General features: G+C 49.6%; 30 non-coding genes across 30 annotated transcripts; all 30 read right to left on the bottom strand.

The window, feature by feature from the left end:
- Positions 1-10: 10 nt before the first annotated feature.
- Positions 11-129, bottom strand: LOC133989049 (5S ribosomal RNA). The gene has a single exon (XR_009926226.1). It is a non-coding gene; the product is annotated as a 5S ribosomal RNA (ribosomal RNA).
- Positions 130-498: 369 nt separating this feature from the next.
- On the bottom strand, positions 499-617 carry LOC133988455 (5S ribosomal RNA). Its single transcript, XR_009925665.1, has one exon. It is a non-coding gene; the product is annotated as a 5S ribosomal RNA (ribosomal RNA).
- A 362-nt stretch (positions 618-979) lies between these two features.
- On the bottom strand, positions 980-1098 carry LOC133988838 (5S ribosomal RNA). Its single transcript, XR_009926028.1, has one exon. It is a non-coding gene; the product is annotated as a 5S ribosomal RNA (ribosomal RNA).
- Positions 1099-1468: 370 nt separating this feature from the next.
- Positions 1469-1587, bottom strand: LOC133989021 (5S ribosomal RNA). Its single transcript, XR_009926199.1, has one exon. It is a non-coding gene; the product is annotated as a 5S ribosomal RNA (ribosomal RNA).
- Positions 1588-1956: 369 nt separating this feature from the next.
- Positions 1957-2075, bottom strand: LOC133989594 (5S ribosomal RNA). Its single transcript, XR_009926723.1, has one exon. It is a non-coding gene; the product is annotated as a 5S ribosomal RNA (ribosomal RNA).
- A 369-nt stretch (positions 2076-2444) lies between these two features.
- Positions 2445-2563, bottom strand: LOC133988454 (5S ribosomal RNA). Its single transcript, XR_009925664.1, has one exon. It is a non-coding gene; the product is annotated as a 5S ribosomal RNA (ribosomal RNA).
- A 369-nt stretch (positions 2564-2932) lies between these two features.
- Positions 2933-3051, bottom strand: LOC133988453 (5S ribosomal RNA). Its single transcript, XR_009925663.1, has one exon. It is a non-coding gene; the product is annotated as a 5S ribosomal RNA (ribosomal RNA).
- Positions 3052-3420: 369 nt separating this feature from the next.
- On the bottom strand, positions 3421-3539 carry LOC133988625 (5S ribosomal RNA). Its single transcript, XR_009925826.1, has one exon. It is a non-coding gene; the product is annotated as a 5S ribosomal RNA (ribosomal RNA).
- A 369-nt stretch (positions 3540-3908) lies between these two features.
- On the bottom strand, positions 3909-4027 carry LOC133988624 (5S ribosomal RNA). Its single transcript, XR_009925825.1, has one exon. It is a non-coding gene; the product is annotated as a 5S ribosomal RNA (ribosomal RNA).
- Positions 4028-4397: 370 nt separating this feature from the next.
- LOC133989185 (5S ribosomal RNA) lies at positions 4398-4516 on the bottom strand. The gene has a single exon (XR_009926355.1). It is a non-coding gene; the product is annotated as a 5S ribosomal RNA (ribosomal RNA).
- Positions 4517-4885: 369 nt separating this feature from the next.
- On the bottom strand, positions 4886-5004 carry LOC133989308 (5S ribosomal RNA). Its single transcript, XR_009926472.1, has one exon. It is a non-coding gene; the product is annotated as a 5S ribosomal RNA (ribosomal RNA).
- Positions 5005-5374: 370 nt separating this feature from the next.
- On the bottom strand, positions 5375-5493 carry LOC133988994 (5S ribosomal RNA). Its single transcript, XR_009926174.1, has one exon. It is a non-coding gene; the product is annotated as a 5S ribosomal RNA (ribosomal RNA).
- A 369-nt stretch (positions 5494-5862) lies between these two features.
- Positions 5863-5981, bottom strand: LOC133988452 (5S ribosomal RNA). The gene has a single exon (XR_009925662.1). It is a non-coding gene; the product is annotated as a 5S ribosomal RNA (ribosomal RNA).
- A 369-nt stretch (positions 5982-6350) lies between these two features.
- LOC133989118 (5S ribosomal RNA) lies at positions 6351-6469 on the bottom strand. The gene has a single exon (XR_009926291.1). It is a non-coding gene; the product is annotated as a 5S ribosomal RNA (ribosomal RNA).
- Positions 6470-6839: 370 nt separating this feature from the next.
- On the bottom strand, positions 6840-6958 carry LOC133988623 (5S ribosomal RNA). Its single transcript, XR_009925824.1, has one exon. It is a non-coding gene; the product is annotated as a 5S ribosomal RNA (ribosomal RNA).
- A 369-nt stretch (positions 6959-7327) lies between these two features.
- Positions 7328-7446, bottom strand: LOC133988451 (5S ribosomal RNA). The gene has a single exon (XR_009925661.1). It is a non-coding gene; the product is annotated as a 5S ribosomal RNA (ribosomal RNA).
- A 369-nt stretch (positions 7447-7815) lies between these two features.
- Positions 7816-7934, bottom strand: LOC133989138 (5S ribosomal RNA). Its single transcript, XR_009926310.1, has one exon. It is a non-coding gene; the product is annotated as a 5S ribosomal RNA (ribosomal RNA).
- A 369-nt stretch (positions 7935-8303) lies between these two features.
- On the bottom strand, positions 8304-8422 carry LOC133988450 (5S ribosomal RNA). Its single transcript, XR_009925660.1, has one exon. It is a non-coding gene; the product is annotated as a 5S ribosomal RNA (ribosomal RNA).
- A 369-nt stretch (positions 8423-8791) lies between these two features.
- Positions 8792-8910, bottom strand: LOC133989205 (5S ribosomal RNA). The gene has a single exon (XR_009926373.1). It is a non-coding gene; the product is annotated as a 5S ribosomal RNA (ribosomal RNA).
- A 369-nt stretch (positions 8911-9279) lies between these two features.
- LOC133988448 (5S ribosomal RNA) lies at positions 9280-9398 on the bottom strand. Its single transcript, XR_009925659.1, has one exon. It is a non-coding gene; the product is annotated as a 5S ribosomal RNA (ribosomal RNA).
- A 369-nt stretch (positions 9399-9767) lies between these two features.
- LOC133988447 (5S ribosomal RNA) lies at positions 9768-9886 on the bottom strand. The gene has a single exon (XR_009925658.1). It is a non-coding gene; the product is annotated as a 5S ribosomal RNA (ribosomal RNA).
- A 369-nt stretch (positions 9887-10255) lies between these two features.
- LOC133989243 (5S ribosomal RNA) lies at positions 10256-10374 on the bottom strand. Its single transcript, XR_009926410.1, has one exon. It is a non-coding gene; the product is annotated as a 5S ribosomal RNA (ribosomal RNA).
- A 370-nt stretch (positions 10375-10744) lies between these two features.
- Positions 10745-10863, bottom strand: LOC133988621 (5S ribosomal RNA). The gene has a single exon (XR_009925822.1). It is a non-coding gene; the product is annotated as a 5S ribosomal RNA (ribosomal RNA).
- Positions 10864-11232: 369 nt separating this feature from the next.
- LOC133988446 (5S ribosomal RNA) lies at positions 11233-11351 on the bottom strand. Its single transcript, XR_009925657.1, has one exon. It is a non-coding gene; the product is annotated as a 5S ribosomal RNA (ribosomal RNA).
- A 369-nt stretch (positions 11352-11720) lies between these two features.
- On the bottom strand, positions 11721-11839 carry LOC133989137 (5S ribosomal RNA). The gene has a single exon (XR_009926309.1). It is a non-coding gene; the product is annotated as a 5S ribosomal RNA (ribosomal RNA).
- A 369-nt stretch (positions 11840-12208) lies between these two features.
- Positions 12209-12327, bottom strand: LOC133988445 (5S ribosomal RNA). The gene has a single exon (XR_009925656.1). It is a non-coding gene; the product is annotated as a 5S ribosomal RNA (ribosomal RNA).
- A 369-nt stretch (positions 12328-12696) lies between these two features.
- Positions 12697-12815, bottom strand: LOC133989204 (5S ribosomal RNA). Its single transcript, XR_009926372.1, has one exon. It is a non-coding gene; the product is annotated as a 5S ribosomal RNA (ribosomal RNA).
- A 369-nt stretch (positions 12816-13184) lies between these two features.
- LOC133988443 (5S ribosomal RNA) lies at positions 13185-13303 on the bottom strand. The gene has a single exon (XR_009925654.1). It is a non-coding gene; the product is annotated as a 5S ribosomal RNA (ribosomal RNA).
- A 369-nt stretch (positions 13304-13672) lies between these two features.
- On the bottom strand, positions 13673-13791 carry LOC133988442 (5S ribosomal RNA). The gene has a single exon (XR_009925653.1). It is a non-coding gene; the product is annotated as a 5S ribosomal RNA (ribosomal RNA).
- Positions 13792-14160: 369 nt separating this feature from the next.
- LOC133989343 (5S ribosomal RNA) lies at positions 14161-14279 on the bottom strand. The gene has a single exon (XR_009926506.1). It is a non-coding gene; the product is annotated as a 5S ribosomal RNA (ribosomal RNA).
- Positions 14280-14321: the final 42 nt, after the last annotated feature.

Here is a 14321-nt window from a genome sequence, read left to right as displayed (position 1 = left end):
GAGAGGAAAAAGCTTACAGCACCTGGTATTCCCAGGCGGTCTCCCATCCAAGTACTAACCAGGCCCGACCCTGCTTAGCTTCCGAGATCAGACGAGATCGGGCGTGTTCAGGGTTGTGTGGCCGTAAGCGAGGAAACAGCCAGCAGAAAGCCCATTTAAAGATGCTGTGACACCACTGACAGTTCCTCTCACCATCTGAGTGGCGTATAATGGTGTCTCAGCCATCAAACACATGCTATACTTTAACATTACTTTCATAGGAATTGTTGTTTCTCAGGCTATTTGTGTACATGCGCTTATAAGATGATTGCAGGCTTTTAACAGGCTGTGACAGTGACAACAGGAACCCTCAAAACTACTTGGAAAGTGAGGCGTCTCAGTGCCACCTCTCTGCCCTGCATACACACACAGCTGGAATGATTGCAGCTTTGTTTCTCAACGCCCTGTGTGCGGTGATGGAGCAACATCGCCCTCCTCTGGTGACAGCTGAGAGGAAAAAGCTTACAGCACCTGGTATTCCCAGGCGGTCTCCCATCCAAGTACTAACCAGGCCCGACCCTGCTTAGCTTCCGAGATCAGACGAGATCGGGCGTGTTCAGGGTGGTGTGGCCGTAAGCGAGGAAACAGCCAGCAGAAAGCCCATTTAAAGATGCTGTGACACCACTCCTCTCACCATCTGAGTGGCGGATAATGGTGTCTCAGCCATCAAACACATGCTATACTTTAACATTACTTTCATAGGAATTGTTGTTTCTCAGGCTATTTGTGTACATGCGCTTATAAGATGATTGCAGGCTTTTAACAGGCTGTAACAGTGAACACAGGAACCCTCAAAACTACTTGGAAAGTGAGGCGTCTCATTGCCACCTCTCTGCCCTGCATACACACACAGCTGGAATGATTGCAGCTTTGTTTCTCAACGCCCTGTGTGCGGTGATGGAGCAACAGCGCCCTCCTCTGGTGACAGCTGAGAGGAAAAAGCTTACAGCACCTGGTATTCCCAGGCGGTCTCCCATCCAAGTACTAACCAGGCCCGACCCTGCTTAGCTTCCAAGATCAGACGAGATCGGGCGTGTTCAGGGTGGTGTGGCCGTAAGCGAGGAAACAGCCAGCAGAAAGCCCATTTAAAGATGCTGTGACACCACTGACAGTTCCTCTCACCATCTGAGTGGCGGATAATGGTGTCTCAGCCATCAAACACATGCTATACTTTAACATTACTTTCATAGGAATTGTTGTTTTCTCAGGCTATTTGTGTACATGCGCTTATAAGATGATTGCAGGCTTTTAACAGGCTGTAACAGTGACAACAGGAACCCTCAAAACTACTTGGAAAGTGAGGCGTCTCAGTGCCACCTCTCTGCCCTGCATACACACACAGCTGGAATGATTGCAGCTTTGTTTCTCAATGCCCTGTGTGCGGTGATGGAGCAACAGCGCCCTCCTCTGGTGACAGCTGAGAGGAAAAAGCTTAAAGCACCTGGTATTCCCAGGCGGTCTCCCATCCAAGTACTAACCAGGCCCGACCCTGCTTAGCTTCCGAGATCAGACGAGATCGGGCGTGTTCAGGGTGGTGTGGCCGTAAGCGAGGAAACAGCCAGCAGAAAGCCCATTTAAAGATGTTGTGACACCACTGACAGTTCCTCTCACCATCTGAGTGGCGGATAATGGTGTCTCAGCCATCAAACACATGCTATACTTTAACATTACTTTCATAAGAATAGTTGTTTCTCAGGCTATTTGTGTACATGCGCTTATAAGATGATTGCAGGCTTTTAACAGGCTGTAACAGTGAACACAGGAACCCTCAAAACTACTTGGAAAGTGAGGCGTCTCATTGCCACCTCTCTGCCCTGCATACACACACAGCTGGAATGATTGCAGCTTTGTTTCTCAACGCCCTGTGTGCGGTGATGGAGCAACAGCGCCCTCCTCTGGTGACAGCTGAGAGGAAAAAGCTTACAGCACCTGGTATTCCCAGGCGGTCTCCCATCCAAGTACTAACCAGGCCCTACCCTGCTTAGCTTCCGAGATCAGACGAGATCGGGCGTGTTCAGGGTGGTGTGGCCGTAAGCGAGGAAACAGCCAGCAGAAAGCCCATTTAAAGATGCTGTGACCCCACTGACAGTTCCTCTCACCATCTGAGTGGCGGATAATGGTGTCTCAGCCATCAAACACATGCTATACTTTAACATTACTTTCATAGGAATTGTTGTTTCTCAGGCTATTTGTGTACATGCGCTTATAAGATGATTGCAGGCTTTTAACAGGCTGTAACAGTGACAACAGGAACCCTCAAAACTACTTGGAAAGTGAGGCGTCTCAGTGCCACCTCTCTGCCCTGCATACACACACAGCTGGAATGATTGCAGCTTTGTTTCTCAACGCCCTGTGTGCGGTGATGGAGCAACAGCGCCCTCCTCTGGTGACAGCTGAGAGGAAAAAGCTTACAGCACCTGGTATTCCCAGGCGGTCTCCCATCCAAGTACTAACCAGGCCCGACCCTGCTTAGCTTCCGAGATCAGACGAGATCGGGCGTGTTCAGGGTGGTGTGGCCGTAAGCGAGGAAACAGCCAGCAGAAAGCCCATTTAAAGATGCTGTGACACCACTGACAGTTCCTCTCACCATCTGAGTGGCGGATAATGGTGTCTCAGCCATCAAACACATGCTATACTTTAACATTACGTTCATAGGAATTGTTGTTTCTCAGGCTATTTGTGTACATGCGCTTATAAGATGATTGCAGGCTTTTAACAGGCTGTAACAGTGAACACAGGAACCCTCAAAACTACTTGGAAAGTGAGGCGTCTCATTGCCACCTCTCTGCCCTGCATACACACACAGCTGGAATGATTGCAGCTTTGTTTCTCAACGCCCTGTGTGCGGTGATGGAGCAACAGCGCCCTCCTCTGGTGACAGCTGAGAGGAAAAAGCTTACAGCACCTGGTATTCCCAGGCGGTCTCCCATCCAAGTACTAACCAGGCCCGACCCTGCTTAGCTTCCGAGATCAGACGAGATCGGGCGTGTTCAGGGTGGTGTGGCCGTAAGCGAGGAAACAGCCAGCAGAAAGCCCATTTAAAGATGCTGTGACACCACTGACAGTTCCTCTCACCATCTGAGAGGCGGATAATGGTGTCTCAGCCATCAAACACATGCTATACTTTAACATTACTTTCATAGGAATAGTTGTTTCTCAGGCTATTTGTGTACATGCGCTTATAAGATGATTGCAGGCTTTTAACAGGCTGTAACAGTGACAGCAGGAACACTCAAAACTACTTGGAAAGTGGGGTGTCTCAGTGCCACCTCTCTGCCCTTCATACACACACAGCTGGAATGATTGCAGCTTTGTTTCTCAACGCCCTGTGTGCGGTGATGGAGCAACAGCGCCCTCCTCTGGTGACAGCTGAGAGGAAAAAGCTTACAGCACCTGGTATTCCCAGGCGGTCTCCCATCCAAGTACTAACCAGGCCCGACCCTGCTTAGCTTCCGAGATCAGACGAGATCGGGCATGTTCAGGGTGGTGTGGCCGTAAGCGAGGAAACAGCCAGCAGAAAGCCCATTTAAAGATGCTGTGACCCCACTGACAGTTCCTCTCACCATCTGAGTGGCGGATAATGGTGTCTCAGCCATCAAACACATGCTATACTTTAACATTACTTTCATAGGAATAGTTGTTTCTCAGGCTATTTGTGTACATGCGCTTATAAGATGATTGCAGGCTTTTAACAGGCTGTAACAGTGACAGCAGGAACACTCAAAACTACTTGGAAAGTGGGGTGTCTCAGTGCCACCTCTCTGCCCTTCATACACACACAGCTGGAATGATTGCAGCTTTGTTTCTCAACGCCCTGTGTGCGGTGATGGAGCAACAGCGCCCTCCTCTGGTGACAGCTGAGAGGAAAAAGCTTACAGCACCTGGTATTCCCAGGCGGTCTCCCATCCAAGTACTAACCAGGCCCGACCCTGCTTAGCTTCCGAGATCAGACGAGATCGGGCATGTTCAGGGTGGTGTGGCCGTAAGCGAGGAAACAGCTAGCAGAAAGCCCATTTAAAGATGCTGTGACCCCACTGACAGTTCCTCTCACCATCTGAGTGGCGGATAATGGTGTCTCAGCCATCAAACACATGCTATACTTTAACATTACTTTCATAGGAATTGTTGTTTCCCAGGCTATTTGTGTACATGCGCTTATAAGATGATTGCAGGCTTTTAACAGGCTGTAACAATGACAACAGGAACCCTCAAAACTACTTGGAAAGTGAGGCGTCTCAGTGCCACCTCTCTGCCCTGCATACACACACAGCTGGACTGATTGCATCTTTCTTATCTCAACACCCTGTGTGCGGTGATGGAGCAACAGCGCCCTCCTCTGGTGACAGCTGAGAGGAAAAAGCTTACAGCACCTGGTATTCCCAGGCGGTTTCCCATCCAAGTACTAACCAGGCCCGACCCTGCTTAGCTTCCGAGATCAGACGAGATCGGGCATGTTCAGGGTGGTGTGGTCGTAAGCGAGAAAACAGCCAGCAGAAAGCCCATTTAAAAATGCTGTGACCCCACTGACAGTTCCTCTCACCATCTGAGTGGCGGATAATGGTGTCTCAGCCATCAAACACATGCTATACTTTAACATTACTTTCATAGGAATTGTTGTTTCTCAGGCTATTTGTGTACATGCGCTTATAAGATGATTGCAGGCTTTTAACAGGCTGTAACAGTGAACACAGGAACCCTCAAAACTACTTGGAAAGTGAGGCGTCTCATTGCCACCTCTCTGCCCTGCATACACACACAGCTGGAATGATTGCAGCTTTGTTTCTCAACGCCCTGTGTGCGGTGATGGAGCAACAGCGCCCTCCTCTGGTGACAGCTGAGAGGAAAAAGCTTACAGCACCTGGTATTCCCAGGCGGTCTCCCATCCAAGTACTAACCAGGCCCGACCCTGCTTAGCTTCCCAGATCAGACGAGATCGGGCGTGTTCAGGGTGGTGTGGCCGTAAGTGAGGAAACAGCCAGCAGAAAGCCCATTTAAAGATGCTGTGACACCACTGACAGTTCCTCTCACCATCTGAGTGGCGGATAATGGTGTCTCAGCCATCAAACACATGCTATACTTTAACATTACTTTCATAGGAATAGTTGTTTATCAGGCTATTTGTGTACATGCGCTTATAAGATGATTGCAGGCTTTTAACAGGCTGTAACAGTGACAGCAGGAACACTCAAAACTACTTGGAAAGTGGGGTGTCTCAGTGCCACCTCTCTGCCCTGCATACACACACAGCTTAGAATGATTGCAGCTTTGTTTCTCAACGCCCTGTGTGCGGTGATGGAGCAACAGCGCCCTCATCTGGTGACAGCTGAGAGGAAAAAGCTTACAACACCTGGTATTCCCAGGCGGTCTCCCATGCAAGTACTAACCAGGCCCGACCCTGCTTAGCTTCCGAGATCAGACGAGATCGGGCGTGTTCAGGGTGGTGTGGCCGTAAGCGAGGAAACAGCCAGCAGAAAGCCCATTTAAAGATGGGGTGACACCACTGACAGTTCCTCTCACCATCTGAGTGGCGGATAATGGTGTCTCAGCCATCAAACACATGCTATACTTTAACATTACTTTCATAGGAATTGTTGTTTCTCAGGCTATTTGTGTACATGCGCTTATAAGATGATTGCAGGCTTTTAACAGGCTGTAACAGTGACAACATGAACCCTCAAAACTACTTGGAAAGTGAGGCGTCTCAGTGCCACCTCTCTGCCCTGCATACACACACAGCTGGAATGATTGCAGCTTTGTTTCTCAACGCCCTGTGTGCGGTGATGGAGCAACAGCGCCCTCCTCTGGTGACAGCTGAGAGGAAAAAGCTTACAGCACCTGGTATTCCCAGGCGGTCTCCCATCCAAGTACTAACCAGGCCCGACCCTGCTTAGCTTCCGAGATCAGACGAGATCGGGCGTGTTCAGGGTGGTGTGGCCGTAAGCGAGGAAACAGCCAGCAGAAAGCCCATTTAAAGATGCTGTGACACCACTGACAGTTCCTCTCACCATCTGAGTGGCGGATAATGGTGTCTCAGCCATCAAACACATGCTATACTTTAACATTACTTTCATAGGAATTGTTGTTTCCCAGGCTATTTGTGTACATGCGCTTATAAGATGATTGCAGGCTTTTAACAGGCTGTAACAGTGACAACAGGAACCCTCAAAACTACTTGGAAAGTGAGGCGTCTCATTGCCACCTCTCTGCCCTGCATACACACACAGCTGGAATGATTGCAGCTTTGTTTCTCAACGCCCTGTGTGCGGTGATGGAGCAACAGCGCCCTCCTCTGGTGACAGCTGAGAGGAAAAAGCTTACAGCACCTGGTATTCCCAGGCTGTCTCCCATCCAAGTACTAACCAGGCCCGACCCTGCTTAGCTTCCGAGATCAGACGAGATCGGGCGTGTTCAGGGTGGTGTGGCCGTAAGCGAGGAAACAGCCAGCAGAAAGCCCATTTAAAGATGCTGTGACACCACTGACAGTTCCTCTCACCATCTGAGTGGCGGATAATGGTGTCTCAGCCATCAAACACATGCTATATTTTAACATTACTTTCATAGGAATTGTTGTTTCTCAGGCTATTTGTGTACATGCGCTTATAAGATGATTGCAGGCTTTTAACAGGCTGTAACAATGACAACAGGAACCCTCAAAACTACTTGGAAAGTGAGGCGTCTCAGTGCCACCTCTCTGCCCTGCGTACACACACAGCTGGACTGATTGCATCTTTCTTTTCTCAACACCCTGTGTGCGGTGATGGAGCAACAGCGCCATCCTCTGGTGACAGCTGAGAGGAAAAAGCTTACAGCACCTGGTATTCCCAGGCGGTCTCCCATCCAAGTACTAACCAGGCCCGACCCTGCTTAGCTTCCGAGATCAGACGAGATCGGGCATGTTCAGGGTGGTGTGGCCGTAAGCGAGGAAACAGCCAGCAGAAAGCCCATTTAAAGATGCTGTGACACCACTGACAGTTCCTCTCACCATCTGAGTGGCGGATAATGGTGTCTCAGCCATCAAACACATGCTATACTTTAACATTACTTTCATAGGAATTGTTGTTTCTCAGGCTATTTGTGTACATGCGCTTATAAGATGATTGCAGGCTTTTAACAGGCTGTAACAGTGACAACATGAACCCTCAAAACTACTTGGAAAGTGAGGCGTCTCAGTGCCACCTCTCTGCCCTGCATACACACACAGCTGGAATGATTGCAGCTTTGTTTCTCAACGCCCTGTGTGCGGTGATGGAGCAACAGCGCCCTCCTCTGGTGACAGCTGAGAGGAAAAAGCTTACAGCACCTGGTATTCCCAGGCGGTCTCCCATCCAAGTACTAACCAGGCCCGACCCTGCTTAGCTTCCGAGATCAGACGAGATCGGGCGTGTTCAGGGTGGTGTGGCCGTAAGCGAGGAAACAGCCAGCAGAAAGCCCATTTAAAGATGCTGTGACACCACTGACAGTTCCTCTCACCATCTGAGTGGCGGATAATGGTGTCTCAGCCATCAAACACATGCTATACTTTAACATTACTTTCATAGGAATTGTTGTTTCCCAGGCTATTTGTGTACATGCGCTTATAAGATGATTGCAGGCTTTTAACAGGCTGTAACAGTGACAACAGGAACCCTCAAAACTACTTGGAAAGTGAGGCGTCTCATTGCCACCTCTCTGCCCTGCATACACACACAGCTGGAATGATTGCAGCTTTGTTTCTCAACGCCCTGTGTGCGGTGATGGAGCAACAGCGCCCTCCTCTGGTGACAGCTGAGAGGAAAAAGCTTACAGCACCTGGTATTCCCAGGCGGTCTCCCATCCAAGTACTAACCAGGCCCGACCCTACTTAACTTCCGAGATCAGACGAGATCGAGCGTGTTCAGGGTGGTGTGGTCGTAAGCGAGGAAACAGCCAGCAGAAAGCCCATTTAAAGATGCTGTGACACCACTGACAGTTCCTCTCACCATCTGAGTGGCGGATAATGGTGTCTCAGCCATCAAACACATGCTATATTTTAACATTACTTTCATAGGAATTGTTGTTTCTCAGGCTATTTGTGTACATGCGCTTATAAGATGATTGCAGGGTTTTAACAGGCTGTAACAGTGAACACAGGAACCCTCAAAACTACTTGGAAAGTGAGGCGTCTCATTGCCACCTCTCTGCCCTGCATACACACACAGCTGGAATGATTGCAGCTTTGTTTCTCAACGCCCTGTGTGCGGTGATGGAGCAACAGCGCCCTCCTCTGGTGACAGCTGAGAGGAAAAAGCTTACAGCACCTGGTATTCCCAGGCGGTCTCCCATCCAAGTACTAACCAGGCCCGACCCTGCTTAGCTTCCGAGATCAGACGAGATCGGGCGTGTTCAGGGTGGTGTGGCCGTAAGCGAGGAAACAGCCAGCAGAAAGCCCATTTAAAGATGCTGTGACACCACTGACAGTTCCTCTCACCATCTGAATGGCGGATAATGGTGTCTCAGCCATCAAACACATGCTATACTTTAACATTCCTTTCATAGGAATTGTTGTTTCTCAGGCTATTTGTGTACATGCGCTTATAAGATGATTGCAGGCTTTTAACAGGCTGTAACAGTGAACACAGGAACCCTCAAAACTACTTGGAAAGTGAGGCGTCTCAGTGCCACCTCTCTGCCCTGCATACACACACAGCTGGAATGATTGCAGCTTTGTTTCTCAACGCCCTGTGTGCGGTGATGGAGCAACAGCGCCCTCCTCTGGTGACAGCTGAGAGGAAAAAGCTTACAGCACCTGGTATTCCCAGGCGGTCTACCATCCAAGTACTAACCAGGCCCGAACCTGCTTAGCTTCCGAGATCAGACGAGATCGGGCGTGTTCAGGGTGGTGTGGCCGTAAGCGAGGAAACAGACAGCAGAAAGCCCATTAAAAGATGCTGGGACACCAGTGACAGTTCCTCTCACCATCTGAGTGGCGGATAATGGTGTCTCAGCCATCAAACACATGCTATACTTTAACATTACTTTCATAGGAATTGTTGTTTCTCAGGCTATTTGTGTGCATGCGCTTATAAGATGATTGCAGGCTTTTAACAGGCTGTAACAGTGAACACAGGAACCCTCAAAACTACTTGGAAAGTGAGGCGTCTCATTGCCACCTCTCTGCCCTGCATACACACACAGCTGGAATGATTGCAGCTTTGTTTCTCAACGCCCTGTGTGCGGTGATGGAGCAACAGCGCCCTCCTCTGGTGACAGCTGAGAGGAAAAAGCTTACAGCACCTGGTATTCCCAGGCGGTCTCCCATCCAAGTACTAACCAGGCCCGACCCTGCTTAGCTTCCGAGATCAGACGAGATCGGGCGTGTTCAGGGTGGTGTGGCCGTAAGCGAGGAAACAGCCAGCAGAAAGCCCATTTAAAGATGCTGTGACACCACTGACAGTTCCTCTCACCATCTGAGTGGCGGATAATGGTGTCTCAGCCATCAAACACATGCTATACTTTAACATTACTTTCATAGGAATTGTTGTTTCCCAGGCTATTTGTGTACATGCGCTTATAAGATGATTGCAGGCTTTTAACAGGCTGTAACAGTGACAACAGGAACACTCAAAACTACTTGGAAAGTGAGGCGTCTCATTGCCACCTCTTTGCCCTGCATACACACACAGCTGGAATGATTGCAGCTTTGTTTCTCAACGCCCTGTGTGCGGTGATGGAGCAACAGCGCCCTCCTCTGGTGACAGCTGAGAGGAAAAAGCTTACAGCACCTGGTATTCCCAGGCGGTCTCCCATCCAAGTACTAACCAGGCCCGACCCTGCTTAGCTTCCGAGATCAGACGAGATCGGGCGTGTTCAGGGTGGTGTGGCCGTAAGCGAGGAAACAGCCAGCAGAAAGCCCATTTAAAGATGCTGTGACACCACTGACAGTTCCTCTCACCATCTGAGTGGCGGATAATGGTGTCTCAGCCATCAAACACATGCTATACTTTAACATTACTTTCATAGGAATTGTTGTTTCCCAGGCTATTTGTGTACATGCGCTTATAAGATGATTGCAGGCTTTTAACAGGCTGTAACAGTGACAACAGGAACCCTCAAAACTACTTGGAAAGTGAGGCGTCTCATTGCCACCTCTCTGCCCTGCATACACACACAGCTGGAATGATTGCAGCTTTGTTTCTCAACGCCCTGTGTGCGGTGATGGAGCAACAGCGCCCTCCTCTGGTGACAGCTGAGAGGAAAAAGCTTACAGCACCTGGTATTCCCAGGCGGTCTCCCATCCAAGTACTAACCAGGCCCGACCCTACTTAGCTTCCGAGATCAGACGAGATCGAGCGTGTTCAGGGTGGTGTGGTCGTAAGCGAGGAAACAGCCAGCAGAAAGCCCATTTAAAGATGCTGTGACACCACTGGCAGTTCCTCTCACCATCTGAGTGGCGGATAATGGTGTCTCAGCCATCAAACACATGCTATATTTTAACATTACTTTCATAGGAATTGTTGTTTCTCAGGCTATTTGTGTACATGCGCTTATAAGATGATTGCAGGCTTTTAACAGGCTGTAACAATGACAACAGGAACCCTCAAAACTACTTGGAAAGTGAGGCGTCTCAGTGCCACCTCTCTGCCCTGCGTACACACACAGCTGGACTGATTGCATCTTTCTTTTCTCAACACCCTGTGTGCGGTGATGGAGCAACAGCGCCATCCTCTGGTGACAGCTGAGAGGAAAAAGCTTACAGCACCTGGTATTCCCAGGCGGTCTCCCATCCAAGTACTAACCAGGCCCGACCCTGCTTAGCTTCCGAGATCAGACGAGATCGGGCATGTTCAGGGTGGTGTGGCCGTAAGCGAGGAAACAGCCAGCAGAAAGCCCATTTAAAGATGCTGTGACACCACTGACAGTTCCTCTCACCATCTGAGTGGCGGATAATGGTGTCTCAGCCATCAAACACATGCTATACTTTAACATTACTTTCATAGGAATTGTTGTTTCTCAGGCTATTTGTGTACATGCGCTTATAAGATGATTGCAGGCTTTTAACAGGCTGTAACAGTGACAACATGAACCCTCAAAACTACTTGGAAAGTGAGGCGTCTCAGTGCCACCTCTCTGCCCTGCATACACACACAGCTGGAATGATTGCAGCTTTGTTTCTCAACGCCCTGTGTGCGGTGATGGAGCAACAGCGCCCTCCTCTGGTGACAGCTGAGAGGAAAAAGCTTACAGCACCTGGTATTCCCAGGCGGTCTCCCATCCAAGTACTAACCAGGCCCGACCCTGCTTAGCTTCCGAGATCAGACGAGATCGGGCGTGTTCAGGGTGGTGTGGCCGTAAGCGAGGAAACAGCCAGCAGAAAGCCCATTTAAAGATGCTGTGACACCACTGACAGTTCCTCTCACCATCTGAGTGGCGGATAATGGTGTCTCAGCCATCAAACACATGCTATACTTTAACATTACTTTCATAGGAATTGTTGTTTCCCAGGCTATTTGTGTACATGCGCTTATAAGATGATTGCAGGCTTTTAACAGGCTGTAACAGTGACAACAGGAACCCTCAAAACTACTTGGAAAGTGAGGCGTCTCATTGCCACCTCTCTGCCCTGCATACACACACAGCTGGAATGATTGCAGCTTTGTTTCTCAACGCCCTGTGTGCGGTGATGGAGCAACAGCGCCCTCCTCTGGTGACAGCTGAGAGGAAAAAGCTTACAGCACCTGGTATTCCCAGGCGGTCTCCCATCCAAGTACTAACCAGGCCCGACCCTACTTAACTTCCGAGATCAGACGAGATCGAGCGTGTTCAGGGTGGTGTGGTCGTAAGCGAGGAAACAGCCAGCAGAAAGCCCATTTAAAGATGCTGTGACACCACTGACAGTTCCTCTCACCATCTGAGTGGCGGATAATGGTGTCTCAGCCATCAAACACATGCTATATTTTAACATTACTTTCATAGGAATTGTTGTTTCTCAGGCTATTTGTGTACATGCGCTTATAAGATGATTGCAGGGTTTTAACAGGCTGTAACAGTGAACACAGGAACCCTCAAAACTACTTGGAAAGTGAGGCGTCTCATTGCCACCTCTCTGCCCTGCATACACACACAGCTGGAATGATTGCAGCTTTGTTTCTCAACGCCCTGTGTGCGGTGATGGAGCAACAGCGCCCTCCTCTGGTGACAGCTGAGAGGAAAAAGCTTACAGCACCTGGTATTCCCAGGCGGTCTCCCATCCAAGTACTAACCAGGCCCGACCCTGCTTAGCTTCCGAGATCAGACGAGATCGGGCGTGTTCAGGGTGGTGTGGCCGTAAGCGAGGAAACAGCCAGCAGAAAGCCCATTTAAAGATGCTGTGACACCACTGACAGTTCCTCTCACCATCTGAATGGCGGATAATGGTGTCTCAGCCATCAAACACATGCTATACTTTAACATTCCTTTCATAGGAATTGTTGTTTCTCAGGCTATTTGTGTACATGCGCTTATAAGATGATTGCAGGCTTTTAACAGGCTGTAACAGTGAACACAGGAACCCTCAAAACTACTTGGAAAGTGAGGCGTCTCAGTGCCACCTCTCTGCCCTGCATACACACACAGCTGGAATGATTGCAGCTTTGTTTCTCAACGCCCTGTGTGCGGTGATGGAGCAACAGCGCCCTCCTCTGGTGACAGCTGAGAGGAAAAAGCTTACAGCACCTGGTATTCCCAGGCGGTCTACCATCCAAGTACTAACCAGGCCCGAACCTGCTTAGCTTCCGAGATCAGACGAGATCGGGCGTGTTCAGGGTGGTGTGGCCGTAAGCGAGGAAACAGACAGCAGAAAGCCCATTAAAAGATGCTGGGACACCAGTGACAGTTCCTCTCACCATCTGAGTGGCGGATAATGGTGTCTCAGCCATCAAACACATGCTATACTTTAACATTACTTTCATAGGAATTGTTGTTTCTCAGGCTATTTGTGTGCATGCGCTTATAAGATGATTGCAGGCTTTTAACAGGCTGTAACAGTGAACACAGGAACCCTCAAAACTACTTGGAAAGTGAGGCGTCTCATTGCCACCTCTCTGCCCTGCATACACACACAGCTGGAATGATTGCAGCTTTGTTTCTCAACGCCCTGTGTGCGGTGATGGAGCAACAGCGCCCTCCTCTGGTGACAGCTGAGAGGAAAAAGCTTACAGCACCTGGTATTCCCAGGCGGTCTCCCATCCAAGTACTAACCAGGCCCGACCCTGCTTAGCTTCCGAGATCAGACGAGATCGGGCGTGTTCAGGGTGGTGTGGCCGTAAGCGAGGAAACAGCCAGCAGAAAGCCCATTTAAAGATGCTGTGACACCACTGACAGTTCCTCTCACCATCTGAGTGGCGGATAATGGTGTCTCAGCCATCAAACACATGCTATACTTTAACATTACTTTCATAGGAATTGTTGTTTCCCAGGCTATTTGTGTACATGCGCTTATAAGATGATTGCAGGCTTTTAACAGGCTGTAACAGTGACAACAGGAACACTCAAAACTACTTGGAAAGTGAGGCGTCTCATTGCCACCTCTTTGCCCTGCATACACACACAGCTGGAATGATTGCAGCTTTGTTTCTCAACGCCCTGTGTGCGGTGATGGAGCAACAGCGCCCTCCTCTGGTGACAGCTGAGAGGAAAAAGCTTACAGCACCTGGTATTCCCAGGCGGTCTCCCATCCAAGTACTAACCAGGCCCGACCCTGCTTAGCTTCCGAGATCAGACGAGATCGGGCGTGTTCAGGGTGGTGTGGCCGTAAGCGAGGAAACAGCCAGCAGAAAGCCCATTTAAAGATGCTGTGACACCACTGACAGTTCCTCTCACCATCTGAGTGGCGGATAATGGTGTCTCAGCCATCAAACACATGCTATACTTTAACATTACTTTCATAGGAATTGTTGTTTCCCAGGCTATTTGTGTACATGCGCTTATAAGATGATTGCAGGCTTTTAACAGGCTGTAACAGTGACAACAGGAACCCTCAAAACTACTTGGAAAGTGAGGCGTCTCATTGCCACCTCTCTGCCCTGCATACACACACAGCTGGAATGATTGCAGCTTTGTTTCTCAACGCCCTGTGTGCGGTGATGGAGCAACAGCGCCCTCCTCTGGTGACAGCTGAGAGGAAAAAGCTTACAGCACCTGGTATTCCCAGGCGGTCTCCCATCCAAGTACTAACCAGGCCCGACCCTACTTAGCTTCCGAGATCAGACGAGATCGAGCGTGTTCAGGGTGGTGTGGTCGTACGCGAGGAAACAGCCAGCAGAAAGCCCATTTAAAGATGCTGTGAC

Source organism: Scomber scombrus, chromosome 10, assembly GCF_963691925.1.
Source record: "Scomber scombrus chromosome 10, fScoSco1.1, whole genome shotgun sequence".
Lineage (NCBI taxonomy): Eukaryota > Metazoa > Chordata > Actinopteri > Scombriformes > Scombridae > Scomber > Scomber scombrus.
Note: the sequence above shows the minus strand (reverse complement) of the source record. Positions and strands in the feature narration are given on the sequence as shown.